The sequence below is a fragment of the Pinus tabuliformis genome, chromosome 3_2, assembly GCF_031772625.1.
Source record: "Pinus tabuliformis cultivar Carrire ecotype Pingquan chromosome 3_2, CPIR1, whole genome shotgun sequence".
NCBI lineage: Eukaryota > Viridiplantae > Streptophyta > Pinopsida > Pinales > Pinaceae > Pinus > Pinus tabuliformis.
The window spans coordinates 903409203-903434740 of NC_142302.1; positions in this window are offsets into that span (position 1 = coordinate 903409203).

A 25538-nucleotide genomic window follows, 5' to 3' on the forward strand; every position below is an offset into this window, starting at 1 on the left:
TTAAACTTGTAAGCTTTCCACCTACTTGAATTGTAGAGAGTTCTTTCTTTTGCCTTCCTGGTCTCTTGGTACATAGCCCCCTTACTGTTTTAGCATAGATTGGGATATCTTTAATTGCCCGCAGCAATGGGATCTTAATACATACATTTCTTAATTCAGACACAAGATCAAACTCGGGCTGTTTTAGTCTCATTTCCAACCTCTCCGGAAAAGGAGGCTGGATTGTATGGGATGAGGAAGGTTCTTGTGACCTTGAAGTAGATTTTTCTACTGGTTCAGGTGTGGTTTCAACTTTAGGAATTTCTAGAGTGTCTTCCTCTACAATCTCTTCAATTCTCCTGGACTGATTCACCACTTTTCCTGACCTCAGTTGGATTTCCTGGACATAGGAAATTCCTGTAACATAGGAACATAAATTCCCTGCAGCGACATAGGAAATTCCTGTAACATAGGAACAAAAATTTCCTACAACGACTGTGGTGCAAATACAGTAGGTAGGAAAAGTGGGATAGGTGACCAATCCAATGTTGTGAGTGGATTGTATGGTTTTATTATTGGGATTAGACACTGGCTAGGTAGGAAGTTGTGTAGGATGAGGTTGATTTGGTGGGGTAGGCAACTGAAGCTACTGCTGTTGAGGTTGAATCATTTGCTGTTGTGTGGGCTGCGGAGGATAAAAGTTTTGAGAAGGAAAATTCTGAGTGGTAGGGTAAGAAAAGTTCCCCTACCAAGGCTGTTGTGGAGGCCAGGTCTGCCAGGGCATTGGAATATTCCACATCTAATTTTGATTATAAGGAACTTGAAAATGCGACTGAGCCATACCTGCAACACATGGTTGCCATGGTCTTTGAGGTGCCATTGCATAAAGTGCGTTGACAGCTCCTTGATCTACTAGATATGCTACTTTGATTTCAGGAAGTGAAGGGCATTGACCAATGGAGTGTTCTGCTTCATAGATTAAGCATATCTCTATGCTATCTGCACGACATTTCCTCAAGGCATGCTTCTTCTTGGATTTTGAACAAAACACGACCAGGGATTTTTCTAGTTCCTCCTATTTTCCTTGTTTCTTCTTAACCTGCAAAACATCCAATTGAGAAGACAATGTGCTAAGAATATCAGTCTTAAAATTTTCAAATAAATTACCCATTTCAGCTCTAGTTACTGTAGCTCCAACAACTGATTTGACAAGCCTGGAAGCAATATCTCTTGTTCCTTCTCCAACTTTAGAATTTCCTCTTGAATATCGATGACATATCTCACATACTTCATCATAGCCCAACTTTGATATGTCACCTCCTCCCATCAGATTCAAAATCTCCAAATATTTTGGTCTGATTGCTCTGAGAAAAATTGTTCTTTTAGTATCCTTGCTCAGTTGATTCATTTTAGACCTCTACAAATTGTACTGAAATCTCTCCACCAAGTCCTCAAGACTCTCCCCCTCCTTCTGAGTCATGCCAAAAATCTCTTCTCTGAGGTCCCTAGTCTTGCAATAATCTTGATACTTTCTTAAGAATACCTTTTTCATTTCCTCCCAAGTTGTAATGGAGTTTGAAGCCAACCCCATAAACCACCTGAGAGCTGCATCCTTCAATGTTGCAGGAAACAAATTCAGCTTCTGAGCATTGGAAGAATAGTCATAGCTCCTGCATAACACATCGAACTCGAATAGAAAGGCATCAGGATCTTCACTGGGAACCCCACGAAAGTTAGGCAAGGCTGAAGGAGGAATATTCTTCATCTAAGTAGCTCCACCAGCCTCCCTGATAGGGAATTCAAATGTGACCAGTTCTTCTTCCTTCTCATCATATCCATTTGTGTGACCAGTCCCCTCTTCATGAGCCATTTTGGACCAAAAGGAAGTGGGGGCTTTGTAGATTGTAGATCCTGTAGAATTAATGGTTTGGAATTCTTGTTCTTGAATAGGATTGCCAAGGAATTCCTTTTCAGGCTAACCACTGAGCAGAGATGTTGTTTTCCTTGTGACAGGAGATTCAAAATGGGTAGCAATAGAATATTTTCCTGCAAAAGCTGCTACAGTAGAAGTAGGAATATGTTCTGGGCTCTTTTCAGGACCACAGACCTCCTGACCAGACTCTTCTTCTCTTGCTGCCTTATATCTTGCAGACTTCTTTTTCCTTGCCAGTGTATTAGTAAATGAAGTGGTGCTCACACCACCACAAAAGACATTTGTAGATGTTGGACCCAATCATCTACTATGAAAAACAATTCAATAGAAACTACTTACCAAACAATTAGGACACGACTTTGGCGAATTTCTGACCTCCTCCGGTACGTGGGCTTTGCCCTTCGTCTTACCACATTGACTCCCCCAGTGCTAGAAAATTCTAAAAAATGTATGTAATACAAAAAAACTTCAATATTATCCCTTTAGCACCTTCCTGCCAACGATGCTAAAATGTTGAGTCAAATTATAGCCTTATAATTTGATTAACATAAATCATCAACTCGGGCAGGTAAGGTTGTGAGATGCATGCAAAGTATATGTAGGCTTAACACTGTAAGTGCTGATTAATCTAACTAGCCAATCACACAAACCAATGACTCTTTCCTGCATCAATAACTTAGCAAAAAGGCTATAGAGTGGATCAAAATTCCCTCTATAGTTCTTAAGATTGCTGATGATGATTAGGAAAAGATATACAAATCAACTTATAGCAAATTCATAAATTCAATCAACATGAGAAATCAAATATTCATTAACTGAATTCCACACATGAACATAAAACTACTTCAATTAATACAGTGCTGCTGATATATTAGAAAGAGTGCATTAGCTGTAAAAATGAATTATTGCTACATAACAGAAATAAAATGCATAAGACTAAACTATGGGAGTTGTGAGCAAAGGGGGCCCTCCCTTACTCATAGCCCCTTCAAATTAGAAGATCTTTCTCACTGCAATAGACAGAACATATATCTTTATATTAATATGAAAATACAGTCAAGTACAATCTGATACATAGTTCGTGCTGAAACCAACCCAGCACTCTAACAACCCCTATCATCGAAACTAGGACAAAATTTATACATTTACAAAGCCCATATATGGCTTGAAATAAAGGAGACTACTAATCTAAGCCATCGGCTAACAGATTTGTTACAAAATATCGATTTTAGCCATACTGGGTCTAATCCATGACTGAAAGCATGGATTAGACAAAACTCGTTACATGGTTGTAACTTCCTCCAAAGGGAAAATGAGAGAAGGTTTCCAAATCTGGGCGGTGTTGTTGGTAGATATGAAACGGCCAATAGGATAGCAACCATATGTGATATATTCCCCACAAAACCCATGTTCCCGTTTGACTTAGATATTCATGGAACATGGATAACCATTGATGTTGCTGCAGGAAATTCGGGCGGTTATAGGAAATCCATGACTGCAGGAAATCCAGAGTGTTTGTAGGAAATAGAATCGCACAACTGTCTGCAGGAATTATGGGCCTGTTTCCGAATCAAAGCAAATTTGCACAGGAACTCAAGATTAGTTGGCATGGTAATAAAATAAAGAACAACTAGCTAAGGAATACTCAAAGTTAAGGTAAAAGATGCTTTTTAGTATTAATTTGCATACCTTCAGCCTACGACACCCTTTTGGCAAAAACATAAGTATTATAATCAAAACATGCATAGTAGGGGTTAAAAATAGTTCCAAATGGGAGAAGTAAAGTATGGAAAAAGGTATCAAAATTGGGCTAAACCAAGCGCCAATAGTGGATTTACCAGATATCTCCAATATACTTCCTAGTCAAGCTTTGTCAGTTGTTTAATCACCTCTTATCTCGCTCTGAAAGTATCTTTCCAGTGTGTTTCTAAGGCTATGATATCGAGGATACTCCCGGTTGGGCATTCCTGTATCAAACTAGCATTGTGAAAATTATCATTGAAGGTCTCAATGATTTTATTTGCAGCATCAATCACTCTTGAAACCTCTCTTTCTGCCCGCTTTAGCTAAATATCCCAATCAATAAAGAGGATTTCTTTATGAGATTCCTCTATCCTGGGAAGGTCTACTGCTTTGCCCTTTGGAGTATCTTGCCATGTGATATACCCTGAAATATTTTCATTAATCTCATTGAATGTGATCCTCAGATCAGATGCTTGATTTATAAGTAAATCACTTTGCTTGCACATTGGATTGATGATTGATAACTTCTAACAGAATGTTGCCTGCTGCTTAGATAATAAAGAATTGAGTTCTAATGCCTCTTTTATGAAATCCTCAATCCTAGGATTATCTTTCAACTGATCTATAGAAAATTACAACTGTTGTATTTGACTATCTTTGGCACTTGTTTTTGCTTGATACTGGAGTTTCAACTGGTCAAAACTTTGTTGTAATTGGGCCATTTGTGCCTGCATTTGATGGTCTACATTTTGTCTCTCTTCGGCCAACTGCTGCTCTAGTTGTTGTATCCTTTCATCTTTCTCCCTTACTAGTTGTTTGACTTCCACTGCCTTGTCAATAGTGGCAGATGCATAAGCACCTACATACTATGACAATTTGGTTAGATTGTTCGAAGGATCCATGGGGGTATCATTCCATACTATATCCATGGTTCATTATTAGGAATTATCACTGAGGATTTCTCCGTTCTCCTCCTTTTTCTCTGTCTTTTTACTAACCCCCGATGCTTTGGACTGTAAAAGACATCAAGAGGAGGAATTTCATCTACTCTGAGAACAATTTCTGTTGAAGGGAAGGCCGGGATGATTTCATTCTCTTCTATGGTGACAACTTTGTTAATAGCCCTACCAATGAGCAAGTTTTGGGGTGTATTGAATGTTGTTTCCATTTCAATATCCTTTGCCCCCTGCTTTCCTCTTAGTTGTTCATCAAATTGATTCCATAGCTCATCCAGTTGATTCTTTAAGGGGGTTTCATCTATATGCATTTTAGTGGAAACATCTGCCACTTCTTTCTTTGTTGAGGCCTTTTCAGATTCCTTCTCAGTGTCCTTTTCAGGACTCTTTTCTGGGTTGTGCTCTGGGCTCTTCTCTTAGTCGTGCTCTGAACTATGGGCTGATTTATGCTTTGAGGTTTGTTCAGAACCTTGTTCTGATTTCTTGTGTGAATCATGCTCATAACTTTGTTCTGAGCTTTGGCTTGAACTCTGTTCCTTTTGAATATTTGGTTGAGGGATTTCCAACAGATCCAAAGGGACTTTTTTCTAACCTTTTCCTCCTATACTAGTGGAAATGGGCCAAATATGGTGGGTTGAATCTCAGAGTAGCCAAATGTTTCACTTGTGAAAATAGTTTGGCTGACTCAAACAAATCATCGAAATCATCTTCCTCATGGTTGAATTGTCTTATTTTAACTAAAGCAGTGAAGTTCTGCACGACCTTATTAGGGTCATATTGTCTGCCAGGAATGATGGAAATATTTAAACAAGTAATGTGACCAATTTCAAGTGCAACATGTTTCAAATCGTGTAATGCATTGACACCACATTGGAGGGGAAAGGAAGGCAAAATAGACTTTTTAGATTCTTTAAGGGTCATGGTTATCCCATCCCCTACAGTTTGGTAAGTAATTTCTCTGGCAAGCAATTTGTCTGGAACATAGCATGGGAGAACATGGGGAGGTGTAATGCTTCCAAATACTCGGACATAAGTAAATAAATCTTCCCCAAACCACCTACCTACTGGTAAAATATCAATATTGGCCTCATCAGATAACCTTGGGGCCTTCTTGTAAAAAACAACTTGGTGGATGGGTAGCATAATCCCTTGGCAGATTTTGTAGAAATGAGTTTGGAAATTGGATTCCCACAGGATTTTGTGATATATGTGAATGGGGGTAGGATCTTGAATAGTCCATTTCCACCCCATAGTTGGGAAACTAGTGGTGAAACAAACTGCATCCATAATGTAGGCACTCATAAAAAACAGTGGGACTGTTCTAGAGGTGACAAATCGTTTTTGCCTATATTCTTGAATTTGTAAGGCAAGGTTGTTAGACAAGATAGTACCCCAATCCATTATAAAAGAGTTTACTGCTGCATCTATTAGGGGAACCCACTCAACAAAAAACTTGGTTGTATCGACATACCCAAATAATCTACACATCATAGCTACGACATAAGAGTAGGGAGCAACGAGAGGTGCTATAGGATACATACTCGATTTCTCTTGTTTGTGCTTGTTTGAATTGGACATCCATTGCCTAATTGGTTATGATGGTTCCTAATTCTATTTTGCGAAATTCTCAAGGAAGGCTTTATCATATACCTTCTGTGGGTCTGGTATATGATACATTCTCTTCAGGTCTTCTATTGTGAAGGAACCAATAACCATTTTCCTTGAAGTCTGGAATGCCCGGTTGGAAATGTTAATATTGTCTATTATCCATTTTACCATATTGGTGTATGGTAAAATCTTTGGTCTAGCAACAATTCTGTGCAGGAAAGAACTTGTAGCTTCAAAGTGAGAGGCTTCTGAAGAGGTAGTGGTGTTTGCTGTTGCTTTACTCTAAATTATCCTTGGACCCTCGCTCTCCAGCAACTGGTACATGGTTTCCCATGAGGAAGTACCGCTGTTGATAGTGCATGTTGTATCTGAGAATAATGGAGGCATTTTTGTTACATCAGATGTAGAAGATTGTGTGGCTTTGCTGGGTTTCTTTCCTTTCTTAGACTTAGTCATCTTGTTACACAATTTTCTCTCAGGCAAAACCTACAAATTGAGAATACAAAGAAATGAAGAGCAATAGGAGTTAAACATAGAAGCATTCAATCACATAAGGCTTTGAAATGATGGAAAGGGAAGCTTAAATGCGAATCAATCCAAACAGGCCATCAAATCTCCTTGGGCTTTGAAATCATAAATACCGTTAGAATCCTTTAATAACCGAAATCATGGCTTCATGTGGTTTATTTATTATTCATTAATATATCGCATCGCAAAACCTCTTCAAACAGTAAATAAAAATATCTTCAAGTACCCCACCGATATGCGATAGCGATATCACTGTATCGGTTTATTAAGTGTGAGAGACATGTGATTGTGATAATCACATTATCGCATTATAACAATTGACAGTTTTGGGAGTAGCGGAGAATAGATATAGCCAAAATCTTTTAGCGATTGCGATTGTGATAAGTGACGTGGCAATGTAGCGGGCCCATAGGTTTATTATTAGGTGCAACTTTTGTTTTAGCTTTATGATTTTCCTTAGGGCACGGTCTTTAAAAAACATCTTTATTGCAATTAGAGCAATTTGGAATGATATAAGCAGAGAGCATATTGGTACTCTTGCGATTTATCCAGACGTGATGTGTTTTAAAGAGTATATTTTATTGCTTTGTTGGGTCCAGTGGGTTATCGCATTTCGCAATCGGGATGTTCCTTGATCTTTATGATACATCATTTTATTATAAGATTGCGATGCAGGGAGTTTTTTACTATGAAGAATTTCCATTAATACTTAAGATTTTTAAAGGATAAATATGTTTTGGTTCCTGGGGGCTATCTATTATCCCAATCACAAGTCTCTACAAGTAAATGAAACTTTGTTCCTTGTAACTTTGCGGTATGTGATATTGTCAGGTTTTCTTTTAAGGTAAGCCTTATTTGAGTCATTCAAGCCTTAATGAGGGTTTATTTATTAACAAATCAAATTTATTCTTAAGAAAATCCCTAAACTAAACTATATTCTTTTGTTTTTTAATTTTTTAAGGGTCCCCATTTATTTCTGCAATAATCACCTAATTTATTTATGTAGAAATAAATGGGGGGTTGTTGCACAACACAACAGGTTGGAGGTTGGTATGTCGGAGGTCGAGGGGTCAAACTCCACTTAGGCCCTTGGGATGCTTATAACCTTTTTTTGCAATCACAGAGGGCCACGTGGCACCCTCTCATTTGGACACTTCAAACCCTTCAACCAATCAAATCATGCCACCTGCATCTGTATGAATAGGCCACATGTCGAGCCCAAATTGGTCCACCGTCATCTGTACCCTGCACAACCAACTGCTGACGTCAATTCTATGGTTTGCCTAGTCAGCAGTCCAGTCAACCCTACTGTTTGACTTTTTTGTTGTTTGGCCAAAACTTCATAATGCCATAACTTCTTCATATGATGCCAGATTGAGGTGATTCAAGTGACATTGGAATCAGGATGACGAACACTACAATTTGATGTCTGTTTTGGGAGATTCTAGGCACTTTCATTTTTGAGCCTATTTTTGATCTCAGAATCATGCATTTGAATAATAAATTATTGCTAGTTACACCATAATAATATCAAAATAAAAATATTATTAGAGGTACAAATATTTAAATAAACACAAAAACATTTATGAAAATTATCAAGTAATATTAAGGCGTTGACGCTGCAATCAACACCCTCCAAATTTTTTCTCACACTTGATTTTTGGAGCCCACTGAGGATCTTATGATTTATCGTTCTTTGGTCATTTCATTGTCGATTGGTGTTTTTCTAAGTGTTCAAGTTTTCTTCTCGGATTATAAGTGTCAAGTCACTTTATCACACATGCCCAGTCCTTGGTGAATTTGTAAACACACTTATTTTATGCAAATCTGAATAGGCATAATGTTATGAAACCAACTCAAGAAAAGATAGAAAAGACAGATCAATGCCTTAGAATTCAGCCTCTTCGAAGGGGAAACCTCCTTTACATTACATAAATGAACAATTCTTTGATGATTCAAATGACAAAACCTCCTTTCTATATATAGGAGTCTAAGGAGTCACAATATAACCCAGCCGACCTAACAATAACAATATAAAGCCACAAAAATAACAATAGAGGGATTCTATGGGGCACAGTAATAACAATATCGGGATAATAGGGGCACAACAATATTAATAAGGGATGCAACTACAATAGTAATGGGGTAATCACTAGTATTATAGGGACCCAACATGCCCCTCTCCTTCAAAAAAGTGTTGTCCTCAACGCTTGAGTAGTTCTGGATGCTTTTGTATAAAATTATCATCCTCCCATGTGGAATGTTCAGTGGATAAGTTCTTCCACTTGATAAGATACTCCGAAATTGATCGATTTCATAGCTGTCGAGTTCTTGTTTCTGTGACTGCTTCCGGTTCCAATATAATTTTTCCTTCCTCGCCAAGTTTTGGCAATATTGTTTGAACTGGGAGCTTGTCGCCTATAACCTTATTTAAACATGAAACATGGAAAACTGGGTGCAATCGAGAAGCTATAGGAAGCTCCAATTTGTATGCCATAGTACCAATCTTCTTTTGAAACACCTTGTATGGACCATAATACTTTGGTGATAATTTATTATCCTTCTTAGCTTGCTTGAGGGACATTTGCTTATATGGTTGTAGCTGTAGGAATACCCAATCACCTACATTAAAACTTCTTTTGCTGCGATGTTGATTTGCCTGTTGTTTCATTCTATTCTGTGCCAACACGAGGTTATCCTTTAAGAGTTGGAGGACTTGTTGTTGATTTTCGATGTGATGTTCCACTGCTTGAACCTTAGAATTTTCTCTTAAATATGATGTGATGGATGGTGGCTGATATCCATAAAGTGCCATAAATGGGGTCATTTTTGTTGCTGTATGGAAGGAAGTGTTATACCACCATTCAGCCAAAGGCAACCATTTGACCCATTGTATCTGTTTATTAGATACAAAGCAACGAAGATATCCTTCCAAACATTTGTTTACTATCTTGTTCTTGTAATTTTGATATATCATGTAGCATTTCTTCCTCTTCTTCATGAGTCATGCTAGAGCTTTCAGGTTGCTTACTAGGTGTTTGCATTTTTTTTCCTTGGGGCATCAGTTACCGATAATAATGCTCTACTATGCCCTTTGAATTCCTTCAAAATAAATTTTCAAACCAAGCTTAAACAAAAATTTAAAAAAATCTACACACCTTTTTTCACTTTGTAGGAGCTCGATATTGCCTCTAATGTATCTCTGTACTTTCTGATCATCCAGTTCTAAAATTACGACCTGAAGTAGCCCTCTGTGTCCTCTTTCCAATGCCACCAGTCTGACCCAAATTGGATTCTCCAAGGAAGAGTTATGCGAAATATACCATAGTGACTTGATTATAGACTAGTTCAGTAGAGCGAACTTGTAAAACGTGCCACGAGTCACTGTTTCGACCTTTGGCTATGAAAAATATCTACAAGAAACTACAGTCCGTCCTATTTCTGTAACTTCTTACGAAATTTCAATCCGATGCTCAGAGAGAAAGTTATGACGATTTTCCCCAGGTCACCTATTTGGAATGTAATTCAGGAGTCTGCAAAAAGACCAACTTTCTCAGGTCATATTTCTGTAAATATAGCGCTAAAATCTCTGAAATTTGGATGTGAGGTTCAGCGCGATGTCTTCTCAAATGGGTTTTTTTTGTAGCTTCTGAAACATCTCAAAAAAAGAGTTATAGTGAAAATTCCACGATGACCTATTTGGAGCAGCGAAACCCTAGAATCCAAAGCTCTGATACCAAATGTTATGAAACCAGCTCAAGAAAAGATAAAAAAGATAGATCAACACCTTAGAATTTAGCCTCTTCGAGGGGGCAACCTCCTTTACATTACATAAATGAACAATTCTTCGATGATTCAAATGACAAAACCTCCTTTCTATATATAGGAGTCTAAGGAGTCACAATATAACCCAGCCGACCTAACAATAATAATATAAAGCCACAAAAATAACAATAGAGAGATTCTATGGGGCACAGTAATAACAATATGGGGATAATAGGGGCACAAAAATATTAATAAGGGATGCGACTACAATAGTAATGGGGTAATCACTAGTATTATAGGGACCCAACACATAACACATCCATCAAGATAGTGTCTGTGCAATGTTCAATTCATATCAATAGTCAAAGAACATATTCCATTGATAATATCCCTCACTTTGATTGCAATACTTCTATTTCAGTGATTTTTCTCAATTATCGCTTCTGCGCACTCGCGCTTTCACAAGTGTCACTTTCACATTCACATATGGCACTTTTACTTGATTTCACTTTAATAAGTGTCATTTTCATCTTATCTTCACTCTGGCATGCGTCGCTTATAATGTCGTTCGCATTTTCAAGTGTCATTTTCATTGCTTTCCTCTTGTCATAGTCGTTGTTTTTGTTGTTTTCATTCTTGTATGAGTCACACCTTTGCACATCACCGGAATTAGTTCTAATGCACCCATATGCACTACATGGTCTTACATATCATTAGAATATGCACTATAATGATTCCTACAACTTAGTGCACCTTTTGATCACAGTTGTCACTTATGTCGCAACTTGTGTTCTAAGTGTTGTAATGTTTCATTTGAATCGTCACACATAGAAATAAGTGTCGCTTTGCTGTCATTTCAAGGTGAACAATGTAAACTTTGAAACGAGAACTATAAACTCAAAACAGGAACTGTGGCCAAAAAACCTTGAAAAAACATGAAAAACAGTGCTAAAAACGAAAAGTGTTTACATTGGAATGATGGTTTTTTTTTAGGGTCAATTTTGAACATGTTTTAAAAATAGCAGTAAAAACGAATTTTTTGTGCAAAATTTGTGTAAAAAATAGTCTGAAAATGAAAAGTGTTGATACTGAAATGATGGTTTTTTTTTTAGGGTCAATTTTCAACATTTTTAAAAAATGTCAGTAAAAACTGAATTTTTATATGCAAAAATTGTGCAAAAAACACCCTCAAAACGAAAAGTGTTGATGCTGGAATAACAATTTTTTTTTTTTAATGGTAAATTTTCAACATTTTGAAATAATGGTGTAAAATATTTTATCATGACTCTGAAAAACATTAAAATTTAAAAAAAATAACGAAAACATAAAAATTAAAAATAAAAACAATGAAAAAACACAAAAAATAGATATATATATATATATATATATATATATATATATATATATATATATATATATATATACAAAACATAAAATAAAAAAAAAAATCAATCATAAAAATGTAAAAAAAAAAACAAAATTAACCTAAAAAAGATAAGAATTAAAAAATAAAAAATAAAAAAAATCTGGTAAACCAAAAAAAGAAGAAAAATAGGAAATTTTGAAAAAGCATTAACAAAAACTAAAAAAAAAAAAAAGGCAAACTAGATTTAAAAAAAATAGAAAACTAACAATTTTTTTTTTTTTAAACTACTAAAATTAAGATTAAAAACATTTTAAAAAAACCCTAAAAAAAATTACGTTAAGAAAAAAAAAGAAAAAAGAAAAAAGAAAAAAGAAAAAAGAAAAAAAAAAAAGAAAAAACAATTAAAATTTTTAAAAATATACATATTTTCAGATTAAAAAAAAAAAATAAATTAAATATATATATATATATATATATATATATTTAAAAAAAAAAAAAACATTTCAAATTTTCTAGTAAAAAATTTAAGATTTGGATTTGAAAATGATTTAAAATTTTGATTAAAAAAAAAAAACATTTAAAATTAAAAAAAGCTAAATATATTTATGATATTTTTTAAAATATTAAAAAAATATATATAAAATTAAAAAAACATTTAAAATTTAAATATATATATTTTTAAAATATAATTAACATAATTAACATATTCTAATTTTTATTAAAAAAAAACAATTTTATCGGCCACCGCCCCCATGGGCGGCCGGGTGGTGGCTATCCGATTTTGAGAATCGGAAAGACGTGGGGGCGGTCGGGCGGTGGCCTCAGCCACCGCCCGGTCACCCCATGTGTGGCCGAGCGGTGGCTATCCGATTCTTAGAATCAAATAGCCATCGCTTGACTGCCCGTGGGGGTGGCTGGGCGGTGGCTATCCAATTCTCATAATTAGATAGCCATCGCCCGACCGCTCGTGGGGGTGGCAGAGTGGTGGCTATCCGATTTCGAGAATTAGATAGCCAGCCCCACAGGCGGTCGGGCGATGGTTATCTAATTTTGAGAATCAGATAGCCATCGTCTAACCGCCCGTGGGGGTGGCCATCTGATTCTCGGAATCGGATAGCCACCGTCCGGCCGCCTATGGAGGCATGACCCTGGGCGGCGGAGTTGCATGCATATATGTTTTTTAAAGTTTTAAATGTTTTTTATTTTTAAAAAATCAAAAATATATGTTTTGTTTTTTTTTTAAATTTCAAATGGTTTTTTTTTTTTTAATCCAAAATATAAATATTTTGTAAAATTTAAAATGTTTTTTTTTTTTTTTAATATATATATATATATATATCTTTATTTATTTATTTTTTTAATTTGAGTATATTTTTTTTAGGTGTTTTTTTTTAATAGTTTTTTAGATTTTATCAGTATTTTTTTTTTTGGGTAGTTTTTTGTTAATGCTTTTTATTTTATTATAATTTTTAGTTACTTAATTTTATAGTATTTATTTATTTCCAATTTTTTATGGTTTACTGAATAATATCTTTTTTATTTTTTTTATTTTGGGGTCTTATATATATATATTTTTAATGTCGAAAAAAATTTGACATAAAAAATTTTAAAGTGTAAAAAAATGTAACATTTAAAAAAATTATCCACACTTAATACATTAAAAAATTTAAAGTGTCAAAAATTGTTAAATTTAGAAAATAAATATTTACATTTCATACATTAGAAAATTTAAAGTCAAAAAATGGGCCTTTTAAAAAAATGGCCTGATGCAAAATCACCACTTTTTAAAATCAGCATGCAAATCACTAACATTCTAAAACGTAATGTACATAAAAAAAATTAAAGTGCCAAAAACTATGCTCTAAAAAAATATGTGTGTTCTACATCACCCCTTTTCAAAATCGGGTCATTTTTTTGCTATCTCTACGAAACGAGTAACAATATCAGTTCTCGTTTCAAAGCTTACATTGTTGGTGTGATTGCTATCCATGAGTCTTGTGTATCCTTCTAGCTTGTATTGATGGATTTCATGTGTTTAATCCAAGTTTTAGTCATGTTTGAATGCATTTCCCTCTCTTTCTCTATTGGTCCCACACTTAGACATTTTGGAGCTCTTCTTGGTCCTCCTACCCAGTGGAACTTGTGAAGGCATTAATCCTCTTACCAAGTGATGAGATTAGCTTATTCATGAACTTCGTTGATGTAAAATTTCTCACCAATACTTTTGCATTAAATTATTATAAAGGCCACCTCAAATCAATGCACATTAAAGAACCTTCCAAGGATAATCACCTAGCCCCCATTATCCATATTGACTCGTTGCACCGAGTTTTGATCATGTATGCCTTGAATGACACATAGAGCACTTCAAGATAAGAAAAATGACCTCTTCCACCCTTTTGTAGAAGCAAACTATGAAATGCAAAGGTCCTCCTACCTTCACAATGCAGTGAAAACCCTCCTAGGGAGAGTGACTTCCTTTCTATGGCTTCCCTCGGTGAAAAGCACATTCCAAATGAAAAAGCATCCAATGTCGGGACAAAATTCACTAGAATAAGTGAAAAAGTGAATTATAGATGAATAATGACACCTTGTTGAGAAAAACTGTGCTTTACATAAGGCTTTCTCTTCCTTCCAACGTATAGCGCAGTCTTAAGCCTCAAGCCTTCACCCTTGTTCCTTGTCCTTTCCCATTGCGTTGAACACTTCTCAAGCCTCCCTCTCTCAGTGTTGGGAATAGTAACAAAGCTTAATGAGGTCTCCTCTTAGAGCTTGACCTGTCAAACTGCACTGTTAGTATCTTCCTCTCTTTTCTTCATAGTGCATGGCACAATCTTAACCAATAAGCTCCCCACCTTGTTCCTTTAGCTTCCCCACTATGATGGACCAAGGAGAGCTCCTCTTCACAACACATGGCACAATAATAGTGAATAGTGATTCCTTCCTAGGCCACTATTGAGTTCAACTGCACTTTCCTTATCAAGACCCCTCCTTTCAACCCTTCCATAGGCCTATCATAAGAAAAATCTTCCATGAGCTAGGTAGGGATAGAATAGATGATTTTAAGACTGATTTTGCCTTGTTAAGAATGATATTCATTGGCAGAAATACCTAGACAACATGACAAGGTGATTCTCAAAGAAGATAACAAGAAGAAACACAAGAATCACTTATAAATAAGAAGCATAAAAGTGAACTATCATGAATACATGGAGCAAATCCTCGACTATGACAAAAAGAAGGCATTGCATGTCGATTCAGAAGATTCAAATATTGATCCAAGACCCTTTGGAGGGTGAAGATAAGAAAAAAAGTGGATATTTCATGAAGATGAGGTGTTGAACATACCTTTCATAAATATTGAAGACAAAGCAACAAAGAGAGCAACTTGACATTGCCACCTCATCATGAGCTCCATGTCATCATTGTCAAGTTGTAACCAGTACAAGTGTCATATCTATGCCAAATGTGTCCATGTGTCATGCCACATCATCATTTGGGATGTAATGATGTATTCTAAAGGAAAACGACAAAATTTAATGTGTGGAAGTCCAAGAGTCATATGTGGAATATGAAAAGTCACATAGTCATATATGGACAAAAGAGTCTTGATTGGAAGTCCAAAAGTCATTTAGAGAAATCCAAACATCACTTAGAACTTCAAGATTTTTTTAGAAGTCTAAAGGACATGTTAGAAGTCCAAGAGTTATGAGGGTAATGCAAGAGTCATAAGGATATGGAAGGTCATCCCTTTTGTTATAAAAGAAACTTCATAACTCAAGCAAAGGGGCTTTTTGGAGGCTTAAGCTTTGGAGAGCTAGTATTGGCTTCTCTAACTTGGCATAGGAGAGAAAAATATTCTTTGGAGAAGCAGGAAGTGACTCAATGTTCTACTATTGGAACTAGTGCATCACCATTGTAACTGTGTACTTGGATATTTCACCTAATATTGAAGCTCATTGAGCCAACATACCTTAATGCATGTATCACAAATGTTTTGAGTTTTTTATTTGAATGTTTGCGGTATATGTTATATTCATATGTACTAAGTAAATTGAACTACTTCATTGGATTTTGTACTTATCTTGTTGAATGTGTGTTGTTTTTGTTTTCATGAATCATTGTTATCTTGTGAACTAATCTACAAGTTAATCAATGAATCTTTCCTTACTTTCATGTGCCTCTTTTTGGGGTAGTACTATTAATTCCCTCCAAAGACTCACTCTTGTCTCCCTCTCATCAAGGTCTCCTTTTACACATTGCAATTGGCGTTGCACAATGTCAACTTACTTTCTTGTTCAAGGGTTATATATATAATCTCTTATGTTATTCATTGAAACCAAGGCGAACCTTACATTTATGGTGGTCAGGATGATACTTTAGATGGGGATCCTACTCCAAATGGTGAGAGGTCTAATCGGGGCTTCACATTGAGGAGACCCCCTATATGTTGGTGGTATCCAGCACCATCAACATTCTGGTGCTAGAAGGAGGGCCATATGACAATTTGTGCTCATTGAGTTTGTTTTGAATCTCTCATATTAAATGACCCTTTCCAAAAAATTAATATTGGGATGGTTTTGAAAAGATATTGATCTTACCATCCCTGCAAAAATGTCTTAATTTAAGTTTGACAGCTAGGGCGAACTAACTGTTCTTGGACACTTCTTTCAATTTATTCAGTTTTGTCTCTCTAATGGAATTCATTGTAAATATGTTCAAAGGAGTTTGTTCATGCTCACATTTGAAGGTTGAGTCAAGAAATAGCACCATACATTACCATCTACTTCCATCCATTCACTCAAGCAACTTGTTAAGGAGCTTCGTGAAGCCTTTTACATATATGATTATCAAGATGTATGTGATAGAGTTGATTTGCTTAAAATGGAATCTGCATAGGACTTTCTTAATCAATTTCTTCACCTTTTCTATGAATTTTCCGAAGGAGTGATTGACTTGGATTTCATCATGGAAAAATTTCAAAGTTTGATTCTACTCAAATTGAGATATTTTGAATCCAAACACCTGGAAGATTCTCCCTTCACAACTTTTTGTTGGCATTATGGCTAATGTGTTGTCCTTGATGGCAACCTACTTGACAAACATGTATTTGATGTCAACATATTGTTAATATGATGATTGTGGAACTAAAGAAGATTATAGGAATATTGGTACAAATGGTACAAAAGTTATAGACAGAGAAATGATAGTTCAATTGTAGAGGGATGACATAAGTGAAGTTTGAGAAAGTATATGTGGTTCCTATGAAGAAGGGTCACATAAATATGCTGTTTCCTTGAGTAAAATTCACATACATAATCCAAACCATGGAAATATGGATACTGAGGGTCATTACCATGGTATTTTCCCATAGTAATTGGGGTGGCAATGTCTATTTGATCCTGTCAACCAATACCATCAAATTTACCAAAGGATTTACTTGAGGTATTGGCTAAGGCAAAAGCTATATAAGGATATGGAGATCAAGGTGTTGTGTGTACAAGTGAATAGTTATTCATGTCTGATATGATCTAAACAGGTGTGCACTAGGGAGCAAGAAGATGACTCAGATCTGGAGGATCTGAAAGTACACTAAATACTAATGGTTAAAACTTGATGATATGTTTTTCTTTGAATATCTAATGATGAAAGATCTATTTGAATGTGTTTGAAGAAATATGTGATTTAATAGTGAAATTTTCAAAAAGTATGATTGTGATTTGTAGCGAAGCTCTAATTTAGTAGTTCAAGATCTATACACCGATTTTCTTCAGTAAGGCTGCGCACATATGCAGACCTGGTTATACACAATCATGTATAAATTTGGTGATATTTTATTCAATATGGTGGTATATATACACAAGTGTTATGAATAGTAATCGCATACACATGCAAATATTTTTTATGGAGGTTGCATATATGTACTAGGGTTTTTCAATTAGTTCCTGATGATGATGACAGTTGGCGATATTTTTCCTATTTGCTGCTACCTACCAATGATGTCTTGATATGCATGGTCTATATCTAGCAGTGTTGATTGGGTTGATTTGATTATGGATTGGAATATTGGTTAGTGATTATGCTACATGATGTTGATATGTGATTAAGTTGCTAGTGTGACTCAGTATGACAATTGATGTAGTGATTCAGTTTTAGCATTCAATGATTTGAGATCTTTATGCAGGTTTCATTTAGAGGAAGCACATATATACATAGTTATACTTCAGAACAAACATGTATATATTGTGAAGTTAATATCTTTTCAGAGTTTGCAGTGTTGCTTGATGATGACAAGTTATGTTCTATTGGCTGCTATTTGTCAATGATGTCTATTTGTATCTAATAGTGTTGATTGGATTGGTTTTGCATTAGTCTGATCTAGTTGGAATGGTTGCTTGAGGTTCAGTCTAGTGATTATATTTCTTTAGTATTTAGTGGTTTGATGCTTCAGTGATTTAATTGGTTTACAATGCTTGAGTTATTTAGATTTTGAGATTTAGTATTTCAACTTGGCATACTGGTTTGGGCTTATTGTTGATGTGGGTCTAGTGTGAAAATATGATGAAAGGTGGCCTACAGGTTGTTTGATGATTGTTTGACAAGTGGATCTAGTGTGAAACATTCTGAAACATGGTCCACAAGGTGTTGAGGGTTGCAGCCTTCAGTGAGGGGGTAGGAGCTCCCTTTCGGTAGGAGCCGGTAAACAAGATTAGGGGGTTGTAGCTCCCTTCCAATGGGTATTGGAGAATGAGTGGAGGTTGTAGCTTCATGAAAGTGGGTGCCTGCATGCTGGTAAGATTCTGCACTAGTATTAAATGTAATGAATATTTTCTTTATATAATAAGAAAGAAGACAAAGACAATGACATCGATGGTTTTCTCCCACATTAGGTTTCCACCTAAAATCCTGGTGTTCTATGTGTGTTGCATATGTGTTGTGACTTATCTGTTCTTTACTGCATACTGGATGATTAATGAATGCAATGTTTAAGTTAGCTTACTAATGAATGTTATGACAAATTAGGTAAACTGGATATACATTGTTTACATTCAGTAAATTTGTGTACATATGCAAGTTGCATGAAGAACAATAGCATGCATAATTCTGAATATGATTGAAAGTTTAAAGTGAATTAAAATTCTGATTCACACCCGCCCAATATTTTTCCTAAAAATTGGTATTAGAGAAAGTCCCTCAAAAGAAGCTTGATTGCTTAAAAGGAGATCTATCAATATGAGCAGCGAAGAGGGAGTGTCTTCTATCAAGCCACGTTTGTTTAATGGTGCTAACATTATATTTTAGAATATCAAAATGAGAGTGTATATGCAGGCACTAAGAGTTGATGTATGGGAAATTGTTGAAGGTGGATATCAATACCAAACCTCGATTCCCACAGATGATGCAGGGAAGAAACAATATGAGATCAATGCAAAGGTTGTAAATGCTATTTTGGGGAGTTTGGCTAAATATGTGTTTGTGAAATTCATGCAGTTGAACACCGCAATGGAAATATGGGATAAGCTTTTCCAAATATATGAAGGTGACACTAAGGTAAAAAGTGCTAAACTTTAAACATATAGAATTTAGTATGAGACTCTTAGAATGCATGATGAGGAAAGCATTGCAAGATTTTTCCTTAGAGTATGCGAGATTGTTAAATAAATGAAAAATCTTGGTGGTGAAATAAAGGATACCACTGTTGCTGAAAATATTTTAAGATCAATAACCCTAGAGTTCAATTCCAAAGTCTTAGCCATTGACAAAATGTAGGATTTGAAGAATCTCACTATTGAATAGCTCCATGGGATTTTGACAACTTTTGAGATGAGAAAAGGGGGTACATAAATTATTAGAGAGGAAAAATTAAAGCCCACAAACAAAGGGAAAGAAAAATAAGAGCCTAAGGAAACAAGTTACATTTTAGATGAAGAAGAAGCAAATTTCATGAAGAAGCTTCAACTAGGGAATAACAGGTTCAAGGTTAAGCTTCCTTTCAAATTTTTTTCCTATGGAAGAGTAGGTCACTATGCCACTAAGTGTCCTTATAAATAAAATCATGAAAAAGGAAAGAATGTTTCAAAGAAGAATGTTAAAAGAGGTTTTACTAGCAATAAAAGTTTTTATACTCATGAAGATAGTGAATATTCTTCCAATAATGAGGATGATGAATCAGATCAAGATTGTCAATTACTTATGGCATTTGAAGAACAATGTGTAGATAATTCTGATGATGAATTTATGGATGTTTTAGAAGAAATTAATAGACTCAGGGACATCAATATGTATAAAGAGAACAACCTAGTCAAAGAAATAACTCAGATAAAGATCTGTCTAGAAGAGGCTAAATTAATAGAAGAAACTTTGAAGAAACGAGTCCAAGAAAGGGATAAGCACTGTGAAACTTTAGAACTTGAAATTGTGGGTCTAAGAAAGGAACTCGAGGAAACAAAAGCTCTAAATCTTAGATTTGCTAAAGGATCTTAAAATTTAGAAGAAATCATTAAAGTTCCTCGCTCTTCACTAATTAAGAAAGGTCTTGGAAACAATACAAATCAAAATGGTGAAACATTAGAACCTATGAAATATTTTGAAACATGTACAAAAATCTACATCAATGCGGTAAAAGGAAGCAATCATCAAAATTATAGGATTCAACAAAATAATGAAGAGTCAAACTATTCTCAGGTAAACCAAACTTTCCATGAACAAATAGCAAGCTACTAAAAAATGTATTATACCCCTAGTACTCTTACTTCAATGGTCAATTCTTCACTTATCACAACTTTGGTCACAAATCAGGTCATTGTGTTGCTTATAAAAAAATTATGACTAGAGAAGCAAGAAAACAACATGATGGAAATATGACAAATAAGTCTTCTTATAATGTTTCCCCCCCTCTGAAGAATGAAGTTGAATGTTCTATTTGCAATAAATTTTGCCATGAAGAATCTGAATGAAGAAGTAGGATGAATTCATATTATCAACATGAGCAGAAGATAGAACCTTCCAAGGCATGGAAACATAAAAATTCATCCTTCAAAAATTGTGGTCTAGCATTGTATGCAGGAGATCAAGGGAACATATGGTACATTGACAATGGTTGTTCAAAGCATATGACATGTGACAGAGATAAATTTGTTTATTTTAATGATATTAAGAAAGAAAAAAATGTGACTTTTGGTAATAAATCATCTACTACTATTAAAGGAAAATGATCTGTGTTTCTAAAAGAAAAGGTCAAGGCTAAGAATGTATTATTTGTTGATGAGCTAAAACATAACTTGTTAAGTGTTAGCCAAATGTGTGATCAAGGGCATGAAGTTATTTTTAGATCAAATAATTGCGGGGTAAAACGATTGAATACAGGTAAGACCATAATCAAAGGAACCAGAACTCCAAGAATTGTCTATATCCTGGAAGGCGAAAAAAAGCACTATTTTTTGAGCAAATCTGAAGAAAGATGGGTTTGACACAAAAGATTGGGACACCTCAGATTTTCTCAACTATATAAATCAAGAAATATGGGATAAAATTGTGACTTTCCCAACATTTCTCCACCTAAATGTAACATTTGCAGATCATGTCAATTTGGTCAGCAATCCAGAGTTTAGTTTAAAGTTAAAGAATGAAATTCAGGTAAACCCCTTCAACTTGTTCACAATGATTTATGTGGACCTATGAGAAATAAATCTCCTTGTGTTGAATAATAATTCACGCTATTGATTGATGAATTTACAAGAATGTGTCAGGTTGGTTTAATAAAGTATAAAGATGATGCATTTGAAAAAATTAAAATTTTTAAATCTATGGTAGAGAATGATTTGGAACTAAAAATCCAATGTCTTAGATCTGTCAGAGGAGGTGAGTTTATATCAAATGATTTTTTCAACTTTTTTGAACAACACGACATCAAAAGACAGTTTTCCATAACTAAAACTCCACAACAAAATGGAGCAGTAGAAAGAATGAACAAAACAATTCAACAAATGGCATGTGCCATGCTTGATGAGTCAGGAACACCTCACATCTTATGGGGAGAAGAAACACATATAGCTATGCATATACTTAACAAAGCCCTTGTTTGAGTAAAAAATGATAAAACTCCATATGAACTTTGGTACAGTAAGCATGAAACTATCAAACACTATAAAATCTTTGGAAGAAAATGTTTCATAAAGAAAAATGATGATAAGCTTGGAAAATTTGAATCTAGAGTTGATGAATGAATCCTTCTTGGGAACTCTTCCAGAAGGAAAGGATATAAATGTTATAATAAAAGGTTCCAAAACATTGTTGAAAGTATAGATGTTTTTATTGATGAAGAATCCACTGGTACCAAAAAGGAAGCACAAGCAAATGACGAACCACCCCTACTAAAATCCAAGAAGTTGTAGGAGAAGAAGAAAGAGAAGCATCAAAAGAAGGAAATGAAATTATAGGTATGGCAGAAGAGAACCCATCAAGGTATGTTCAGGAAAATCATCCCGAATCTCAAATTCTAGGTGATAAGGAAGCGAGAATACAAACTAGAAGAAATTTTGTTGGATCATCTGGTCACTTAACCTTATTGTCCACAATTGAACCTCAAAATGTGAATCAAGAAAGCAAAGATGAATGTTGGGTTAAGGTAATGCATGAAGAACTTGATCAAATATAAAATTACCATACATGGGAACTTGTACCAAGGCCTCATAATAAACATGTAATTGGGACAAAGTGGGTGTTTAAGAACAAACTGAATGAAAACAGAGAAGTAATTCGAAACAAAACAATAATTGTATGCAAAGTCTATGCTCAATAAGAAGGGATAGACTTTGAAGAGACATTTGCACAAGCAGCTAGATTTGAAGCCATACGAAATTTTCTTGCATTTTCCATCTTTTGTAACTTTAAAGTATATCAAATGGATGTTAAATCTACATTTTTAAATGGGGACCTAGAAGAAGAAATTTATATTCAAAAACTTGAAGGATTCATACTTGACAATGATAAAAATCTTGTTTGCAAACTTAAGAAGGAATTATATGGGTTATAACATGCTCCTTGTGCATGGTATTATTGTCTTGAAATGTATCTTCAACAACAAGGATTCAATAAAGGATATGCAAATAGCAATTTATATATTAAATATGACCAAGACAAACTTTTGGTAGTAGTGGTTTATGTTGATGACATCATATTTGGAAGTAATATTGATTCTATGAATCAAGGATTTTCTTTAGCTATGTAGCAGGAATTTGAAATGTCTTTACTTGGTGAGCTAACATACTTTCTTGGTCTTCAAGTTCGTCAAACTAAAGATGATATCTTTCTTTATCAATCAAATTATCTCAAGCAGATTATGAAAAAGTACCGAATGGAAGACTGTAAACTTGTGTTCACACCAATGGTAACAGGATGAAATCTCAGCCAAAATGATGGCTCTCCTATAGTTAATCAAACTAAATACATATCTATGATTGACAGCTTGCTTTATCTTACTAGTACAAGACCAACCATATGCATGCTATTGGCATAGTTGGATGATTCCAAGCAAATCCCAAGGAAACTCATCTCAAAGAAGTTAAGAGGATATTCAAGTATCTGCAAGGCACTCAAGATTTTTGTCTATGGTATCCAAAAAACACATATTTTACACTTCATGCTTACACAGATGTAGACTGGGAAGGTAATGTTGATGACCACAAAAGTACTAGTGGAGGAGCATTCTATTTGGGACCTCACTTAGTTTCTTGGTTCAGTAAGAACTAAAGTTCTATTTATTTATCGATTGTTGAAGAAGAATATGTTTCTACTACCTCTTGTTGTACTCAACTTCTATGGATGATCCAAACTTTGCATGACATTTAAGTCACTTATCCTCAACATGTACCTATTCTCTATGACAACACTAGTGCCATAAGTATATCTAAAAATATTATCATGCACTCAAAAACTAAGCACAACCCAAATACTATTTTCTTAGAGAGAAAGTTCTTGAGCAAAAATTCAAGTTGGAATATGTTCCTTGAAAGGAACAAGTTGTAGATCTATTTACCAAGCCTCTTGCACGTGATTCCTTTGAATATCTCATACAAAGATTAGGAATAATTCATGCATATTCACTTTGGTAATTGTTCTAATAGGTATGTCATGTTCAGGGGGAGTTGGGGCTGTAAACATTAGCAGTTTACTTTATGTACGTGGATATTATGAAAGACAATCATGTGTATACACAGTTCGTGATCTAGATAGTTGCATATGCTTCTGAGTAATGAAAAATAAGTGGCATAGATTTAAGGGCAACTTCTCATATGCTTCCATCAGTTCATGATTAGCATTTTGGTTCTGGCATTGATGATGACCATATGTTCATAAGTTGATGCACAATGATATTGATGCTGATTGAAATGGTTCCTTGGTGCATTTGCTAATTGATAAGAAGGATATGATCAAATTTGATGATGAAGAATTGGAAATGGTTCAGGGGGAGCATATGCTATACTTATAATGGTTCATTGTTGGAATTATGGTCTCTTATTAGGCTCTGCTTATCAAACATTCATTGCTGATGATGAGTTCATGATTTAATCATTGTTTGTTGGCATCTTTCATTGATGAGAAGCTATATATGCTGGTGTCATTATGTCATGGGTTATCAATGATGCATCGATTTCATGGTGGTTGTTGATCACTATCATGGTCTTGCTATATAATTGTTGAGATTCTTGTTTATGGTTATAGGAGTCTTATATGTATCTTGATGTAAAGGTCATGATAAGACCCATGTTGTAAATCATTGTCACATTCAGTCATGTATGGGCTATTGGAATCAAGTCATGTCATATATGTAATCCCATTATTTTGGGACATTGATGTGAAATTTGTAAACCCAATATATTGGGTGATTGATGTAATCATGTAAGCATAGAGTCATTGGTGATAGTAAAAGTCATATTTGTTTGAGCCATAAAGACTTGTATTTTTATTATATATCTTTAGAAGCTCCAACATATGCTCAAGAGGAGCATGGTCAGTATGAAAATTTCTTGATTCATATTCAACAGATCATACCTACAACAATCAACACTACCATGGGAATTACTTCATTCAACATGGTTCAACCCTTTTCCCTTGATGTCAAAGGGGGAGAGAAGACTTGGTGTTTGGAGAGAAGAATTGGTGTTTGTAGGTGTGTTTGCAGGTGGTGTCCAAACACCAAAATGGTTTCCATCAAGTCCAAAGGGGGAGATTTTTGGCATTATGGCTGATGTGTTTTCCTTGATGGCAACCTACTTGAAAAACATGTACTTGATGTCAACATAGTGTTAATATGATGATTGTGGAACAAATGAAGATAACAAGAATATTGGTATGGATGGTACAAAAGATATGGACAGAGAAATGACAGTTCAGTTACAGATGGATGAAATAAGTGAACTTTGAGAAAGTGTACGCGGTTCCTATGAAGAAGGGTCGCGTACATACACAGGTTCCTTGAGTAAAAGTCATGTACATAATCCAAACCATGGAAATATGGATACTAGGGGTCATTACCATGGTATTTTCCCATAGTAATTGGGGTAACACCATCATTTTGATCCTGTCAACCAATACCATCAACTTTACTAAAGGATTTACTTGAGGTATTGGCTAAGGAAAAAGATATATAAGGAGATGG